This window comes from Pristis pectinata, chromosome 25 (assembly GCF_009764475.1).
Source record: "Pristis pectinata isolate sPriPec2 chromosome 25, sPriPec2.1.pri, whole genome shotgun sequence".
NCBI lineage: Eukaryota > Metazoa > Chordata > Chondrichthyes > Rhinopristiformes > Pristidae > Pristis > Pristis pectinata.
The window spans coordinates 25,945,093-25,964,640 of NC_067429.1; the positions used below are offsets into that span (position 1 = coordinate 25,945,093).

A 19,548-nucleotide genomic window follows, 5' to 3' on the forward strand; every position below is an offset into this window, starting at 1 on the left:
AATAACAAATCCCTAAATGGGAGTCTCTTTCAGAAAACTAGAATAGATCATTGGATACAATAGCCTGTAGTCTTTGGAAGGTGAAATCAAAAGACATTGTCAACAAAGAACAGAGAGATGCTTTGCAACTGGTTAGAAGGTCTTCATGTCGACCCTTGGTAAAACGGTGGGAAATTGTTCCAATCTGTGGTTTCACCTTAATGTCATTGATTTTACTCCTTCCAATCTCCCAACAGATGAATGCCAGGGTTAGATAACTGCAGTTTGGTCAATGGTGCTTCACAGCAAGTTCACTCCAACATGAACACGTTAGTGCAACTAAGGGTTTAAATTGCACACTGATCAAATGGAGCTCTGGATTATAATGGCAACTGTAGATCCTAGAACTGGAAAATACTCCCCACAAGTGGACTTGCCCTTTTCCTGAACCGAAAGATTTTCACTCACAAGTCACCATTTGTCCTTAACGAACTGACAAAGGACATTCAAAGCAGTCGCTCTTTGGCAGAACATTAAAGGAGAATTCAGTGCGAGTGGGACAGGACTGAGTAAAGAGAAGATTAGAGACAAGGGAAAACAGTGAAAGGAGTAACACCAAATGTTTGAAAGGAAGCAGATAAAGTAATACTTGGGATTAAAGCAGGAAGCTAGGATAAGAGAATACAAATACAAACAAATCAGTAAAAGATAAATTTAAAACAGATTTAGGGAGAACTTTGCAAAGGACGTGTTTGGAGTAATGGATATCTTAGTGGAAACTAAAAAGACTAGAGACATTTAAAATTCTACTTGATAGTACCACAGGAAAGGAAGGGGTGAGGTGGAGACATTTTGGTGATAGAGGGAAAGAGAAGCTGAAGATTAAAGGACTGAAGGACCATCTTTTGTCTGTACCACTTGTCGTGTAATGATGTTGGTTTTGTATTGAAGAGGAGAACCCAAAGATAATATTGTCAATGCTAATAGATTCACTGGCACAGCCACTGGTGTGGCTACCTCACAGCTCCAGCGACCCAGCTTCAATCCTGACCATCAATGCTGTCCATCTCTCTGTATGACCCATGGGTCTCCATCAACTGCTTCAGTCTCTGCCCACCTCCCTCAGACGCACGAGTTGGGGAGTTAATTGGTCACTGTGAATTACCCCTAGTTTGGAGGTGGGTGGAAGAATCTGGAGGGAATTGATGGGAATGTAGGGAGGGAATAAAGTAGGATTGTTGTAAATGGATGCTTGATGGTCAATACAGATTTGGTGGGCTGAAGAGCCTGTAAGACTCCACAACTCTTTATCATAGCGCGTTTCTTTACGATTCTTTACATCTGAAAACTTGCTGCCTGGTCTTTAGTTCCTGGGCTGGGTTCAGGAGGGCGATGGAGCTACCAGTCAAATGCTAGACTGCGCCAGTGCTGGGAACCGAGAGGGGTTGGGGGAGGTGGGGCGGTGGGCCAGTGGAATCAGGTTCGGATGGAATCTACAGCATGAATAACGAGAAAGAATCATCGAGGTAGAGAAGGAGACCACGCGGCCCTTCAGATCTGTGCTGGCTCCTTACAGTCTCCCAGCCCTTCCCTGCCCAACTCCACATTAGTAGGGAGAAAGGAGGAAAAGCAAACTGGCTTCTTGTAGCTAACTCTCCTGTCCCCACAACTCCTTTTTGAACTGTGTTTCGGAACACCTCTCACACTACTGTATCAAGTATGGGTCCACAACTGATGCAGTTGAGAAGCCTGGCCGGTGATCTGCCCCAAAGGTGGGAAACTTGGGACAGATCAAGAGTTAAAATTGGGCCACTTCAGATTGTATTACTAATGCACCAGTTCGATCCAATGCACTGCTATTTTGTAAGATGCATCAAAGGCAGAGAGACAATGAAGTCAGCAGAAAGGACAACTGCTATTGGTAGAAGCCAGTTGCCAGTCCATCCCATTGGACTGGTTGGTCTACAGCTTGAATTCCCCAGGTTTTGTAGCAGTTGAGGACAGGAAGGAAAAGCAGAGATCCCCCACGAGAACGCTGGTGGAGCAGAAGACGTCAACATTTACCTCAGGAGAGATTTACTTATTTACGACAACAAAGAAGGAAGCCATTCACCCATCAGATCCATGCTGGCTCCCAGCAGGCCAATCCTATCAGTCCCACTCTCCTTATTTTACAGCAGCCCAGCAATTTGCTCTCTTTCACATGCCCATTAGCTCCCCTTTGATTCTTTTGCCATTTATCCAGACTGAGGGGTAAGTTGGCAGCCAATTGACCTGCCAGCACGTCTTTGGGATGTGGGAGGAAACTGGAGCACCCGGAGGAAACACGCCTGTCCACAGGGATAATGTGCAAACCCCACGCAGACGGCACCTGAGGTCAGGATGAAACCTAGAGGGGTGAGGCAGCGGCAGGTAGCCACCCAAGACTTTACCCTTTGATAATTGAAATTTCCGTCTATTTTCTTAAAGATCAGAGTTCCAACCACGTGTGAAGTCATACATATTGACCCACTCAGATACATACATATACTTGGTATTTCACCTTTGAAAAATTCAATGTTTTACTTTACATGGTTGGATTCATGCTGTGAGTCAACATTTGAGACATCTGTCCACTTTGTTGGTAGCTGTCTTGTCAATGACATGTTCCCAACTCTTTACCAGGGTCTACGTTGCAATCTTTTTACTGTCAGCATTTGTTTGCGTTGATAAGTAACACTCAATGTGTTGTCAGCAAAGTCACATTCATAAAGTGTTGGAATCATCTTTCTCCTGGACATCTCCAGAGCAGGGAAAGCTTGCAATAGATAACATCCAAATTTATAAAGCTGCAATATCAGTCCAGATAAAGGAACTCCATAAGCCCATTTGCTTCCATCCCCATTAAGGCAGCAATTTCACCCTCTTCCCAAACTCTGGTACAGGCAACCTACACTGTTCATGGAAGGGCTGCATATACGTCATGAAAAAAACTGAACAAACTTACTTAAAACTATAAGCCTGTCTATAACATCACCACTCAGGAGATGCCTACTTATTATGACACAGAAGAAGGCTATTTGGCCCATTGAGTCTATGCTGGCTCACAAGTCAAATTTCATTGCCCCACTAATTTTGCCTGTAACCTATTCTCCTCACACCAGGACCATGCTGGCTCCCAGCAGAACGTTTCTGTCTCTTGCACTCCTCCTTTTATTTCCCTTTAACCTATTCTCTCACACCTGCCCACCATCTCCCTGCTGAGTCACTTTGCCATTTACCTACTCTAAGGTAGTTACGTCCACTATTGGGTAATTTTCAGGACCGATTAAGCTATCAGCATATCTTTAGGACGTGGGAGAAGAGCAAAGTACCTGCAGGACACCCGCATGGTCACAGGGAAAACGTATAAACTCCACACGGACAGCACCGGAGGTCAGGATTGAACTAAGATCCCATGAACTTCAGGCAGCAACAATAACTTCTGCATCACTGTAGCACACTTAGACTTTCTCATCTCTCTAGGGCGCATTAATGACTGGACTAAAGCAGAAGGAAAACATTCAACACAGGTGGGGCCAATAAAGAGAATGAACAGGAAATGAAACAGCTGCCAGTGCTGAACAAATAACAGCAGAGTGTGAGGAAGTGCATTCCATGGATCAGCAAGTGGTGGGACAAGTAGAGAATCCACCAGGTAGAGTGGCGAGAAAAGTCAAAACACTGCAGGTCAATGGTGTGAGGGACAAGTGTTGAAACCGAAGAATTGCATCTCAGTCCGCTTCCGCTTTGAGGAAATGTAATTTTGCTGCAATTACGAATTCTTAGCAAGAAGAGAAGCAGGTTCTGATCCAGGATGCTGGCAAGCAGTCATGTCACTGATATCAGACAGGCTGGAGTTCAGTGGAAGAACTGACCAGCACTGTTTAATCATCATGTTACACCTTTACAAAACACTGGTTAGTATGCACATGGAGTATTGCGTGCAGTTCTGGTCACCACACTGTGATTGTGCTGGAAGGAATGCAGAGGAGATTCACCAGGATGTTGCTCGGATGGGAGGACTTTAGTTTAGGGAGAAATTGGATAGGCTGGTCTTGTTATCTCCGGAGCAAAGGAGGCTGAAAGGTGACCTAATAACTGTATTTAAGATGATGAGAGGCATCGATGGGATGGATAGTTGAAATCTTTTTTCCATGAGAGAAGTTTCAAGAGGGCATAGATTTAAGGTGAGGGGAAGGAGTTTTAAAGGAGACCTGAGGGGTAAGTTTTTTTACACAGCGTGGTTGATATCTGGAATAGGCTGCCAGAGGAGCTGGTAGAATTAAATACAATTACTATGCTTGTACACTAAAATAGGTAAGGCATAGAAGGATATGGTCCTAATGCAGGCAAATGGGACTACTGTAGATGGGCATAAATGCCCTGAAGGTCCTGTTTCTGTGCTGTGCAACTTTATGACTCTGTGTCTGTGGAAAGACTCCAAATTCCTTATGGAGGTCCAGTCAGTGGTGACTGTTTCTCTTGTGGGTGGCACCACATGATGATCACACCCATATTCTTATCTAATCTTTGTGGCTCAGTTCGATATAGCCTTATCGTTTTAATTTTTTCAAGCAAATTCAATTAGATTGGGATCCATTGATCAGATGCCTCCTTAATATTGGCAGGTCAAATTAAGAAGAGTCTGATATAGAATTGCATACAAAACCTGGGGAACAGTTTAGATCTTTACAAACTTTCTTTCAACTTGTCAGAACAAATATGTTCAGCCAAAAATTATCTACATTATAGAAACATGCATCACATTTAGCGATCATCTTGCTTGATGCATACAAACATTTTCTGTGATGGTTATTAAACTGTTCAGTTCTTTGCTGATTGATCTTCAATCCAATATTCCTACTTTGCAGTTCTAATTTTAAATGTCTCAATGCAATAACATGGAGATGAAAAGAAATTTCTTCACCCAGAGGTCAGCAAAACTTTGGAATTCTCCCTCCAGGTGGGCTGTGGAGGTGAAGTCGCTGAGTATACTTAAGATAGAGATTGATAGATGATTTGGTATTGAAAGGATTTGTGGTTGGTACAGGAAAGTAAAAGATCAGCCACGATCCTATTGAATGATGGAGCAAGCACAGGAGTCTAAATGGGTCTGATGGCCTTCTGCTTCTATTCAAACTTGTGTTGTATACAAAGGTCTGATGACACAATGGACTTTACAATGCATTTTATAATAGACAACTGTGACAGGTAAACATCCAATTTCATCTTTCATCTGCTGTAGATAATTACCTGTAGGGAGTTGTGCACTGTCAGAGCTGCCATCCTCCAGCTGAGACCTCAACTGAGCTCCCACTTGTCCTCTTAACTGGATATAATGTAGCTTCTGGTGATATTTTGAGGAAGCTAAGAGGAGATTTGGATAATATTTATGTCAACCAACATCACATTATATAGCAACAGGCAGAGGAGCTGGAGGAACTCAGCAGGTCAGACAGCATCTATGGAAGGAGCTCTTATGTCTCCATCACACTATATAGTCATGGCTGTGTGCTCCAGGAGGAGAGAAGAGTATGCAGCCATTACAGTACACTACGTCTAGAACTACTGACTGAGGAAGAACATCTCAGCAAGTATCTGTTCCTCATCACGTAACTGTGGAGCTTTGTTGTGTTTAAATTGGCTGCTGTACTTCCTACATTACAACAGTGACTGCACTTTCAAGTATTTTATTGGTTAGAAAACGCTTCTGAATGACCTGAAGTCAGGAAAGGAGAAAATTTGTTCCTCATTCAGATCCTCAAGCAGGTTGGCATTTCAAACCTTTGAGATCATTAAAACACAGAGTACTTCCTGCATACATACAATGCGTGGCTTTGCTCTGGGATTCGAACCAATCATTAATAACATACTGCATCCAACCAACATTCAGTCAAAAGGAGTCCAGTAGATTAACTCATCATACATCAGACACCCCTGAGGGCCAATTCAGTTTACACAACAGGGTGATCTCAGTATGCACACACTGATCATCACCTGTCATACATTACTTTACCATAAAGAGCAGATGCAAACAGGAAAGGAACTGGTCCATTGTCTTACTCAATTGCACATTGCTTTTGTATCATCTGCCAGTAAAATGCAAGGATGAAATCTGGAATTGTGCTGAGCAACACCTTGGCCCTGACCTTTCCAACATCCTGGATCTGAATCGTTCAGACTCAGACAGTTCATGGAGGGAGATGGAGTTGATGTCCCGGGAACAGTTAGTGAGACAGCCCAAAGACAGAGTTCTGTCTTCATGGTATTTAGACAGTGGAGTTTCTCCAGCATTGGATATCAAACGAGGAGTGAGGACAATTCAGAAACAGACTTTTGGCACTCATCTGAGTTTTGAGCTCTGGCACGTTACTAACACTCAGTAGAAAGGCATTAAACAATATCTGCCCATGCAGTACTTGACCTAGATAGGAAAAGAAATGAGCACAGAACTTGTTATAAACACTCAGCAGCGTCCCGTCATCGACCCCAAACCAACTCAAGTAGAAGGTGGATTGGGCTCCTGTTTCAGAATTTTAACATATAATTTCCCAATTTTCACAAACCATTTTTGGGAGGGTTAAAATTAACACCAGAGGAGGACGATTGAAGCACTATAAGATTGTACAACTGATCCTGACGCTGTGCCATGCAAAGCTGCATTAAGGGGTTCATGGATAACAACCAGGACTGGGAACCTTGTCTGCTTTTTCCGCTCCCTTATTCAGGGACGTCGAGATTTATTATGGAATTGCTGCCCATAGCTAACTAAGATCATGTAATTTAGCATAGAATTAAACCTGAGACAGCCTGCTTACTGTGGATCATTGAATAAACAAAATAATTAGAGTGGATTTTGCATCCCTAACAAAACATTGCTTCCTCCATACCACACAGGAAGGTCATCCTGGAAATTGTGCTCAAATTACTTGAGTAGGGCCAGAACCCACAACCATTGACCAAGCAGCAGGAGTGCTTTCATTGAATCCCAACTTGTTCAGTGATACCAATGCTTTGCTCCTCTCAAGCTTCCACTCATTATATCTTCTTTTGTTGTTAATAAAAATCAATAGAGTCACATAATCATTCTCAGCAATTAATGAGACTGTTTTGAAGTCTTCTGACAAAAATATTGCTTTCCTTGCTGCATAGGCAGCTAACACACCTGGAGAATCTCCTTGCTAACATGCTAAATGCTTATTCCTCAATCAACATCATCAAAAGCAGTAATCCCAAACCAAAAAGTATAGATCCTGGCAAACACTGGAGAATGCTGGAAATTCTCAGCAGGTCAGGCAGTTCCTGTGAAGAAAGATACACAGTTCTCATTTCAGATTGATGGCCTTTCACTAGAACTGATGTCACCCCATCAAATGAACCAATAACTTTGTTGTTCTCCCCACTGTTCTGATCTGATGAAAGGACAGAACCTGAAAATGTTAGACAGAGACACCAGAGATGGCAGATACTGGAATCTGGGGCAAAAAGCAAGTTGCTGAAGGAACTCAGTGGATCAGACAGCATCTGTGGAGGAAAAGGAACGGTCGACATCTTGGGTCGAGACCCTGCATCAGGACCTAAAATGTTACCTCTGTTTCTCCCACTTCAGATGCTGCCTGACTTCCTGATCATTTTCAGCATTTTCTGTTTTTTTAATATATCTAAGTTTGCTGGTCTTGGTGTAAAGCAATGTAAAAAAAATGCTTGAAATTTCCAGCATTTATGCATTTCAGATTGATAACATGTCATTAGAACTTTTAAATATTTAGATATTAATAGTTCAAGATGTACAGAAAGTGGCAGGGAGGAGAGGAAGGAACACAGGGAAAAATCTCACGTACAATCTCAGATAACCAACTTTTTCAGTTTGTTCCAGAACTGGTCAGTTCTGCTGACAGGTTATCAACTTTAATGTTAAGTAAAAGCCAGAAAGCACTGGGGATACACAGCAGGTCAGGAGAGAGAAGCAGAATCAATGTTTTGGGTCAGCAAGCCTTCAGTTCAGATGGTTGTTCACTTGCTGCTTTCTCCACATCTGCTGCCTGACCCAGTGTTTTCAGTTTTTATTTCAAATTTGCAGCATCAGCAGCTTTTTTCTATTTCACAGTTCCAGAACTGTTTCTTCCTCTCTCCTTCTGCGCAGGTTAAATTGGCATCATGGTTGGCACAGACATTGGGGACCAAAGGGCCTGTTCCTGTGCTGTGCTGTTCTATATTATATTTCCTCCTTTTTTTATGTGTTTAATCCTCCCACTTGTTTCTCCATCAGACAGATCAGCTGGAGCCAGCGAGCTTTCACATCTTCTCAGAGCTGCTGCTTGTGTCATTCAGTCTCCCTTGGTCTTCTCCTGATCACTGACGTTCCCTCTATCCCATCCACCTCTCCCTCTTCCCTGCAAGCTGAATGGTGCTTGTTTTCTAATTCTCACGAAAGGCCATTGACCTGAAATGTTAACTCTGTGGCACCATTCTGGATGTCTGACAACTAACGCCACAGCAGAAAATGCTGGAAGTGCTCAACAGGTCAGGCAGCAACAGTGGGGAGAAAAACATTCTTTTTAATGATGTGACATCAGTTCCAGTAAAAGGGCATCAAACTGAAGTGATAACTGTCCATCTTGCTTGATACAAACTGCCTGATTTCCAGCATGTGCATTTTGCTTTGCTTTTGGACTTCTTACACTTGACCCCTTCTCCCCCTCATCTAAGTCATTGATTGTAAGCAACCATAGCCAAAGCTGATTGTTGCTGCACTCCACAGGACACAGCCTGCCATCCCAACACTGACTGGTTTACCCTCACTCATTGCTTCCCATCATTTGTTACTCATTGTTACCAATCCTCAGCCCATGTCGATGCATTTGCTCCTTAACACTGTACAACACCTTACGTGACTCTTTATCAAACCGATTTCTGAAACCTTAAACACACCCCCAGGTTCCCTCTTATCTAGATTTGTCATACAATATCCTTCTTACATTAAACCATGCTGTGTCTGCAGAAACATATTTTTTTCCAAGTGTCCAGTTTGCACATCCTTAGAAATCAAATCAAACATTTTTTCCCCTAATTCTGATCTCAGACAAACTGGACTCAAGTTCCCTATTTTATTTTTCCCTCCTTTCTTAAGCAAAACAAAAAGAATAGATATATCTCTTAACAAAAGGAACTGTGGAGACTCAGTGCATTAAAACATATAGTAAGGGATTCCAGGAATTATGACATTGCAATTAGTTGCAACAGATAATGGAAGTTACGTATGATTCAAAAGATGAAGTGCATTTATTTTCACTAATCAGCTGCAGAGGCTCCCAATGTAATTGTACCAGAAACAACTCCAAACAGTGAAAAATTGGACAGATGTTCACTATCAAACCACAAAACACCAACGCACTGGAGTGGAGGTCATCAACACTGCACCTGCTGGGCCCATGTCCGGACTATGGCCACTGGTGTTCCAGCAGCTTAGCCCAGTGTGTGTTTACATCTGAGTTTCATAGCCCTGGAGAATGCAGAGGGACTGTCTGCAGCCCATAAAGCAAAATGTCTGAAGTACTAGCAACTTGAGAGGTTTGTAAATGAACAAGAACCTAGATTCAACTTTGCCTCCTGGGAACGGAGTTCCTCTTGGGCTACAGAAATATAAGTAGCAGTAATAAATCAGCTGCCTGTTTAACACTGGTCTGTTTCTCTTCTGTGTTGACATTTAATGGAAGAGGAAATCAGGCAAGATATAAAACATATCGGCACAGTGGCGCAGCTGGTAGAGCTGCTGCCTTGCAGCGCCAGAGACCTGGGTTCAATCCTGACCCCGGGTGCTGTCTGTGTGGAGATTGCACGCTCTTCCTGTGACTGTGTGAGTTTCCTCTGGGTGCTCTGGCTTCCACCCACATTCCAAAGACATGTAGTTTGGTGGTTAATTGGCTACTGTAAATTGATCCTAGCGTGTAGGTGACTGGTAGAATTGGGAATGTGGAGAGAATAAAAAATGGGTTTAGTGTAGAATTAGTGTAAATGGCGAATGATGGTCAGTGCGGACTCGGTGGGCCAAAGTGCCTGTTTCTGTGCTGTATCTTTGAATGACCCCATGTAACCAAATCACTAACTGTTTTACCACACAATAATTGATCGATTTCCCTCCGATGAAGACAAAATGTTTGATCACAATTGGACTCGAGGTGCCATTGAACAGAAAATATTAATGAAATTTCTACCATGCTTCCCAGCATCGGTACCAAACTGGGACTGTGGCAGCGGACTATCCCTGTAATTACTAGTCTGCAGCCATCATCTAGGGGCTTGGACTAATGATCTGAAAAAGTGAGTTTAAATCCCACCATGGTAACTGGGATATTTAAATCCAATTAAATAAGCAGGTTCATGAATAGGAAAGGTTTAGAGGGATCGGGGCCAGACGCGGGCAAATGGGACGAGTGCAGGAAGCCACCTTGGCCAGTATGGACAAGTTGGGCTGAAGGGCCTGCTTCTGTGCTGTATAGCTCTATGATTCTAAGTAGTCTGGAATGGAAAAAAAAGGCAGTATTACTCATGATGTCCATGACACTACCAGATTGTTGTAAAATTCTATTTGGTTTCCCAGTGGGAATGAAGCTAGAACTCTTAACAATACTGGTCTGAATGCAACATAGTTAACTCCTAATTATCTTCTGAAACAACCTGGTAACCCATTCAGTTTAAGGCCAATTAGAGATGTAGAATAACTTCTCCCTTGCTAGTGATGCTCACATCTCATGAAAGAATGAAAAAAGGAGACAAGCTCCTGTGCCCAGAACCCAACCTTTCCCAGACCTCAAGTGACCGCTGGATAGCAGGCAAATAACACTGCATCTTCCTAGGCAGTCTCCCCTGGGTTCAGCCGGGGCTGATGAAGGCTTGGGAAAAGACACAGGGATAGCTTCAGCATCAGTCTCCCAGAATCCAAGCTTCTCTGGAAGCCCGTCAGCATAACTTCATCTCAGTAGCTACAATGCAAATACCATCTGGAAAAGAAATAAAGCCTTTATTTTCTGTACTAAGAACATCAAGCTGTCTCAGAGCACTTCATGGCCATCAGTACATATGAAATAGTCTTAGTTGTAATACAGTAACCTGTGGTTTACAAATTATTGCTGCAATGACTGTGACTCTTTGAGATTTGTATCTCCGGTTTACAAGAAACCACTCTTTGCTCCATTTTCATGCGTAGGAACACCCATAGCGCATTTTGACCAGCCATTTCAACCTACATTTTGTTTAATGAAATATTTTCCAGGAATGCATCCCTGTTATTATGGCTACATGTGGAACCTATAACCAATTTATACACAGTGAGATCCCACAAACAGCAACAAAGACAGAAGCACTCAGTGCACAGTGGTATAGTAAATCGAACTGCTGCCTCGCAGTTCCAGTGACCTCTGGCACTGCCTGTGCGGCATTTTCATGCTCTCCCTGTGACTGTGTGGGTTTCCTCCCACATCCCATAGCTGTGCAGGTAGGTAGGTTAATTAGCTGCTGTAAATTGCCTCCAGTATGTGTAGGGTGAGTGTAGAATCTGGTGGGGGCGGGGTTAATGGGAATATGGAGAGAATAAAACTGCATTAATGTAGGATCGGTGTAAATGGGTGCTTGATAGTTGGTGCAGACTCGATGGGCCAAATGGCCTGCTTAGAACATAGAACATAGAACACTACAGCACAGTACAGGATCTTTGGCCCACAATGTTGTGCCAACATTTTATCCTGCTCTAAGATCTATCTCACCCTTCCCTCCCACATAGCTCCCCATTTCTCTATCATTCATGTGTCTATCTAAGAGCCTCTTAAATGTCTGTAATGTATCTGCCCCCACAACCTCTGCAGGCAGTGCGTTCCACGCACTCACCACTCTCTGTGTAAAAAACTTACCCCTGACATCCCCCTTATACCTTCCTCCAATCACCTTAAAATTATGTCCCCTCGTGTCAGCCATTGTTGCACTGGGAAAAAGTCTCTGACTGTCCACTCGATCCATGCCTCTTATCATCTTGTACACTGCGCTGTTTCTGTGCTGTACAACTCAATGATATCTGTGCGCGATCTGGGTTAAGCAGCATCATTGCATCCTGGAAGGACTGTGATTCATCCTCCCAGTTTCTCCACCTCCATCGTATACGCACCAAAGGAAAGACTTTCCATGGAGGATACCTTCCTTTCTCCTTAGTCAGGTCCTTCCCTCTACCATAATCGGCTTGGCTCTCCACAATGCCCTTCTATTTCCTGTCCTGTTGCTCTCACTCACCCTCTTCCTGGTCAGAGAGAGGGCAGGGTTCCCTTGTTCTTACCTTCCACCTCACCAATCTCCACCTCACCAGCCTCCATATTTCAGTTGACAGTTCTCCATAATCTCCACTACCTTCAACAAGGTTCCACCATCTTCCCCCACACCCCCCAAAGGGACCGTTCTCTCCATGACTCCCTGGTCCGTTCTTCTACTTCTACTGACCACTCTCCTTCTCCTTGCACCTACAGGTGATGCAACGCCTGTCCTTTCACCTCTTCCCTTCCCACCACCTAGGCACCAAATCACTCCTTCCAGGTGAAGCAGCGATTCACTTGCACTTCTGATTCAGTGTGGTTGCGTTTGGTGCCCGTGATGTGGCCTCGTCCACTGTGGAGAACCAGAATTTGGGTTGGGTGATGCTTTGTAGAACACCTCTGTTCAGTCAGCAGGGGCAACCCTGCCACCCGGCACTTCAATTCTTCGTCCCACTCCCACTCTGACTTCCCTACCTTCAGACTCCTACCATACTCCAATGTAAACTCGAGGAATGCCACCTCATCTTCTGTCCAGGTACGATGCAGCCATCTGTCCAACACTAAGGTTAATAATTTCAGGTCCTCCCTAGGTTACAAAAGCCCAACTTATGGACACTCCATACATAGGAACGAGTATTTGGGAAATGGGTGGGGTGGAGGGGAATGGATTTGCTGGCTGCTGCAGGACTGCAGGTATCTACTGCCAGGTGGGAAAGGGGCATTTCTGGATGCCTTATCTCCCCACTCTTTAAGCCACAACATTCAGAGGCTGGGTTGAGTCAAGCAGAGCTGGGAGTGCTGAGCAGACTCACTCTCTCTCTCAGTGAGTCAGTGAGGCCGGCTGCTCTTCTTGTGCCTGCTCACTCTCCCCTCACCACTGTCTCTGTTCATTTCTGACTTACAAACAGTTTGGGTTATGGATGGTTCTCAGGAACAGAATCCTGGGGACTGCCTGTAACCCCTTTTGTCAGTCTCTGCCTCTCTCCACAAATGTGGCTGTACCTCTCTGTTTCAATGTATGTCATTTTTCTCTTCAGTCTCGAACTGCCGTAATCATTATCTTGACAACATTGGTCTATCACAGACAATCTCTCTGTTCTCTCCACTCTTCCTCCTCTCTGCGACTTAAAAATGCATTTCTTCTCACTTTGCTAGTCCTGATGAAAAGTCCCTGATACAAAATGAGGCCTTTCTTTCTGTCCCCATAGATGCTACCTGATCTGCTGAGCACTTAAAATGTTTTTGTTTTGGATTTCCAGCATCTGCAGTTTTTCACAGCTGACTATGATCAAGTAGGCTACGTTAGGGATATTTGATGAGGATACGTGTTGTGTAACCCCCTTGCCCTTCTTCAGAGAGTGTCTTTCAAGCTATCATTGAGCCATGACTGACACTTAACATGCCTTGTCATCACCATTACCAGCAGTGTTGGACCATCACTGCTCTTAACCTCAACACTTGGCACAAAAATAATCACTGAGCCACAGAGCTGTCTGGCACCTTCCCCACTTCATACAGTTTCCAGAGGTGGAGCCAGAGCCAAAAAGCACAGTGTACTAAATGGCACAAACTCAACAGTGCAACATATATTTTTTTGCATAATAACAAACAGAAGGGAATAATTAGCAGGGTGTAACCTAATATCAGAGTTCAAGTGACATTTATAATCTGGTACAGTTTTATTCAGGCCTCTTATGATGTCACTGGAGCCCCGTTAATGATATTATAGTCTTGAATATATTATTTACGAATCACTTCTCTAGATTTTGCCACTGTGTGTCTCTTTCCCGCCAATCTACATTATTTTCCCACTAGTTTTCTCCTGTTAAGTAGATCTTTGATGGGCTGCGGGCCCACAGGTCCTGGTCACTTCTGGTTCCTTGACCCGATGGCTATTAGTCACGTGGCAGCCTTGGCAGTGAGGGTCAGGAGGATATTCGACCACAGTGGGAATCACCTTAAAACCTGACCTCATTGCCCAACAAGGGTTGCTGATCAGCCTCAGGAACTGCAAGTGGCTTTCGCTTTTACAGCCCAGTAAGTGCTGGGGGAGATTACAGACGTTCCGCCCCATTCTGGCCAAAGTCGACCACTCATTGGGATTCAATGCAGAGTGAAATTAAATGTCTCACAGAGGGAGCAGAGAAGCAGCCATTGACAGCCCCACAGCCAGCGGCTGATTTCCCCCTGCACATTCTGCTTCCTCACTGATACACAACATCAATTCTCTTGAATCAAACCTGGTATGTTCCTGGTAGGGCCACTGACTGCATAAACTTAAGCTTGTCACAAGACCAGCGGCTCTACTTCATTAGAAGTTTGAGGAAATTTGGTATGTCAAATTTCTATAGATGTACAGTGCAGAACATTCTGACTGGTTGCATCACTGCCTGGTATGGAGGCTCCAATGTGCAGGATTGAAAGAGGCTGCAGAGGGTTGTTGACTCAGCCACCTCAGTCATGGGCACAACCCTCCCCACTATTGAGGACATCTTCAAGGGCGCTGCCTCAAGAAGGCGGCATCAATCACTAAGGTCCCTCACCATCCAGGACGTGCCCTCTTTGCATTACTACCATCGGGGAGGAGGTACAGGAGCCTGAAGACCCACACTCAATGATTCAGGAACAGCTTCTTCCCCTCCGCCATCAGATTTCTGAACTGTCCATGAACACTACCTCGTTATTCCTCTTTTGCACAATTTATCTATTTTTGTAACTTATAGTAATTTTTATGTCTTGCACTGTACTGCTGTCGCAAAACAACACATTTCACAACATATGTCAGTGATAATAAATCTGATTCTGACTATATATAGTGACAAGACACTGCCAAAGACTGACCATGGCAAATATGTGACAACCAGGATAACATTGGCTTATTATTGTCGCGTGTACCGAAAAACCTTAGTTTGCATGTCATCCAGACAGGTTATACATACACAGGTATATCCAGATAGTAAAAAGAAAACAGAATGCAGAATACAGAATGTAGTGTGGCAGCTACAGAGAGAGTGCAGTGAAGGTAAACAGATGAAGTGTAAGGACCACTGAGTTGATTGGAAGATGCAGAATTGGTCTTTCACATAGGAGAGGTCTGTTCAAGAGTCTACAACAGCAGGACAGAAGCTGTCCTTGAGTCGGGTGGTGCCTGCCCAACGGGAGAGGGGAGACGAGAGAATGACCCGGCTGAGAGGGGTCCTGGGTTATGTTGGCTGCTTTCCCGAGGCAGTGGGAAGTGTGGACAGAGTCAGCGGAGGGGAGACTGGTTTCCATCTGTGACGGACTGGGCTGCGTTCACAACTCTCTGCGATGACTTGCGGTCTTGAGCAGAGCAGTTGCCAGACCAAGCTGTGATGCATCCTGATAGGACGCTTGCTATGGTGGCATACCTAAGAGTAGTTCCTGGTCCTCGTTCTTAACTTGGTCTGACACCAGCTACCCGGTGACAACGAACTGGGGAGGGGGTAAAGCGGCGAGCAGTGAACCGAGAGAACACCTGGCTCGGTAGCACCACGTCTATCATTGATCTGCAACATATCACTCACCCTTTTAAGCATCGCGCCCGAGTTGAAATCTATCATGGGCAGTTTGGGAATTTGTAAGTTATTTCAACAAAAGCCCAGTGCCATTGAAACTGACCTCAAACTGCCACATTGCCGCAAAATGCAACTGGTCCAACAGTGAGGGGAATTACAAGGGCTGGCAACTTTTTCAGTGACTCTGGTCCCACACCAGCCGGCTTTACCCTACTTCGCGGCCCTCCAACCCGGCTCAACTTACATCAAACGGCAAAGTACAGAGCTGCCAACGAGTTCTAGCACCTTCACGGCGCGGAGAGCATCAGTCCCTGAAGTGGGAACGCTCGGCAGCTGGTCTCACCCCGGACACACGCAAAGCGCACTGCACACATCCCCAGACCACATTCCCCGCCTTTGCTTCTATAGCTTTTGCTGACCTGACCGTATTCCTTATTCTGCCACATTGACTCAACGCACTCGCTGTTAGCAACACGCCAGGTGTTTTAAGTAACAAAATATCGCAACAAGAGATTAAACCAGAGGCAAAATGTGAGTATAAAACGTATCAAGTAGATTGAATGGTAATAAATCCGATTCAGAAATAAGGGTAAACATGTTCACATACATTTAAAGCTTTCGGTTGCATCCAATAAACACTCAACTAAACTCCCCAAAATGAACGCATTCCAAAAGCAAGTCATTACAAAGCAACACACACAAAGTACCGGAGGAACTTAGCAGGTCAGGAAGTATCTCTGGAGGGAAACAAACAGTCCACGTTTCGGGTCGGGACCCTTCCTCAGGATTCAACTCTCAACCTGGTTTATTTCCCTCCATAGATACTGCTGAGTTCCTCCAGCACTGCTCCAGATTACAGCATCTGCAGAATCCCTTGTCTTCATTATAATCCACATGCTTTTAAGGAAATATGGTCACTTTCCAACGTAATATCATTTCTAACGTAGGATTGAACCGTGAAATGGAAAGGTTACTTCAAATCCCTGATAATTTGCATAATATATAGGTTTGGAGAGAACCTTCCCCGCACTGTCTCGGATACAGGGCTTTCGTTTAGGCGATTGTAACCCTTCACACAGGAACCCGGAACACTTACAGAAGTCGAACCGACTCGCAGTCCGGTGGCCGCTGTGACTCCAGTCAGCGGAGGTTTCTCATCGAGCCCTGCGTGAGAGGTGTGACACCGTGACCAGTGCCCCCGGAGCCTCGGCTCGGCTCGGATCGCTTTCAGCAGTTCCTCTACCGCAGACGCTGCGGACTCTCCACCCTCCGCTACCAGGACACCTCTGCATTAATTCTCCGAGCGCCGACCAAGCGAACGCAAGTCAAGAAACAAAAGGAACACTCAGCACCCTACCTGTGTGTACACACACACACACACACACACACACAGACACACACACAGACACACACACAAACACCCACACACCCACACACACACAGAGCAAACAGCAGGAGGTTTCGTAACTGTCACTTCAGGAAAGGTGGCACCCAGCGAGAATGTGATCAGACGGGTTCTCCACACACAGTCTATTAGATGTGTTCAGGGAAAGTCGAAACACCTCGGCCTTCTTCATTTCTGTTATCTGTGCTGTTTCATGCCCAGCTGAATCGCACTCATTTTCAGAGTGGTGTGAGCCCTGCCAACAACTCAGACACGCAGCCGAGTTGTGAAGGTATTTTTTTCAGCATTGGGTTTTTTCCCCAAGCGTCTGTGTGGACTTTGGACTGCGGGTGGGAAGGGCAGGGAATGAAACGCCAGCAATGTACACTTTCAAAGCGCCAAGTGATTCACAGGAGACAGCGGAGAAACCTTTGTTCCTTGTCTTGCACCGAAATAAAATTCAAATGCGGCACTCTCCCAATCAAGCCTTTACCACAAGTCTACTGGACGCCGTCTTATTGGTCCCTGGCGCAAACACTCGGCTGGGTTACCTGGCATCTTGCATCCGAAGTCGACAATGAGTCCTTTATCGGCGCAAGCTTCCAATTGCATTAAGCACAGGTATCATATTTTGGACTGGCGGTCTGGTTTAAGTTTTGAGACAGGAGGGTTTTAAGTTATCTTTATTCACATGTACATCGAAACACACATTGAAATGCATCTTTGCGTAGAGTGTTCTAGGGGCTGCGCCAATATAGCATGCCCACAACTTCCCAACCCGTACGTCTTTGGAATGTGGGAGGAAACCCCGCGCAGACACGGGGAGAACGTACAAACTCCTCACAGAGAGTGGCCGGAATTGAACCCGAGTCGCTGGCGCTGTAATAGCGTTGCGCTAACCGTTACACTACCGTGCCTGCCCCTTCACTTTCAACTGAGAAGTGGTGTGGTCTGGACACTGTCTGAATTGTCTGAGCGGCTGGTGGAAGCAGAACCCCTCACCACTTTAACTTGTTCCTGGGTGGGTGCTGATAGGTCACGCAGAGTGAACCTTAAGAGACTCATTGAGCCCAGTGAGCCGAAAGTCCCTCCGTGCCCTTTGATTCAGTGAGATGCCTGGAATTCTGGTGTCGTTCATCCAGCATTGAAGCAGTCAGGATATCACCCCCATCTGACAACAGAGCTTGTCATTTACGCACAACCTCACCATTTACTTTCCCCACGCATCCAATTCCTCTCCCCCCACAGACGCTGCTCGACCTGCTGAGTTCCACCAGCAGATTGTGTGTTGTTCCAGATTCCAGCGTCTGCAGTCTCCTTTGTCTCCATTTACTTTCAATATTTTTCTCCATGTTACATCATAATTTAGGTGAGACATTAACCAAGTTTCGCAGAAGAACTTAAAACAGCTCAGGGGACATTAAGAGCACGGGAGTCCCCTGATCCCGCAAGCAAAATGAGGTCATCGATTTGAAACGTTAAACGTTTTTTTTTAATTTCGGATTTCCAGCAGCTGCGGGACCTTGCTTTTGGTTATCTATTTAATAATGACTAAGATAACAGCACATAAAACCAGAGTGTAAACACGATGTAGAGATAGAAGGTATTGTCAGTGGTGTAGATGGAGGCATCAACACTGAGTGAATGAACCAAACAGAGGCAAATGGATTTCAGAGCAGGCAAATATGAGGTCACCCACTTGGGATTTAGAAAGGAGCTAATTTTTGTGTGGTGAGAAGCTGGAAGTAGGTTTATTTGCACAAAAACTAACAGATTTAAAGGAGCCCCTCCTCACAGATCATTTATGTGTCATAAAGGGTGCAAAAACCATTAAAAAGAAGCTGCTGAAATTCTGGCCATTATAATGAGCTGAACTCCAGGAGGCAGACATTCTGCTGTGGATGAAAAATACAATGATGCTGGAGGAACTCAGCAGGCCAGGCAGCATCCGTGGAGAAAAGCAGGGGGTCAACGTTCTGGGTCAGGACCCTTCTTCAGGACACTTCTGTGGATATTCAGCATCCACGGCTAGACCTGGGGCTGTTCTCAGCTGCACAGTTTTCAGCTTGGGCGGCTGAGAATGAGGTTGGGTTGGGATAGTGGTGGTGGGACAGAGATGGCTCTGTGGGTGAGGCCTGGGTGGAGGGATGGGCAGCATTCCACACATGCTGTGTCCTTACAGCCTGTCAGATTCTCTCTCTACATTACCTCAGCACTAGTGTACCAGTCACCACACACTGCCCAAAGAAGGCACTGCTCTCACACTCCCTATTGGTTTCATGAGCAGTACTCCATACATAAGGACTTAAGAAATAGGAGCAGGAGTAGGTCA

At 45.0% G+C, this 19,548-nt stretch overlaps 1 protein-coding gene across 5 annotated transcripts in view; it reads right to left on the reverse strand.

The window, feature by feature from the left end:
* LOC127583003 (supervillin-like) overlaps positions 1–17,209 on the reverse strand; it is a 120,520-nt gene extending 103,311 nt beyond the window's left edge. For all 5 annotated transcript variants that reach the window (XM_052038688.1, XM_052038689.1, XM_052038685.1 and 2 more), the window contains exon 1: positions 16,929–17,209. The gene's annotated coding sequence lies outside the window, so the exon portion shown is untranslated. The remainder of the gene's footprint in view (positions 1–16,928) is intronic.
* Between the last annotated feature and the right edge of the window lie 2,339 nt (positions 17,210–19,548).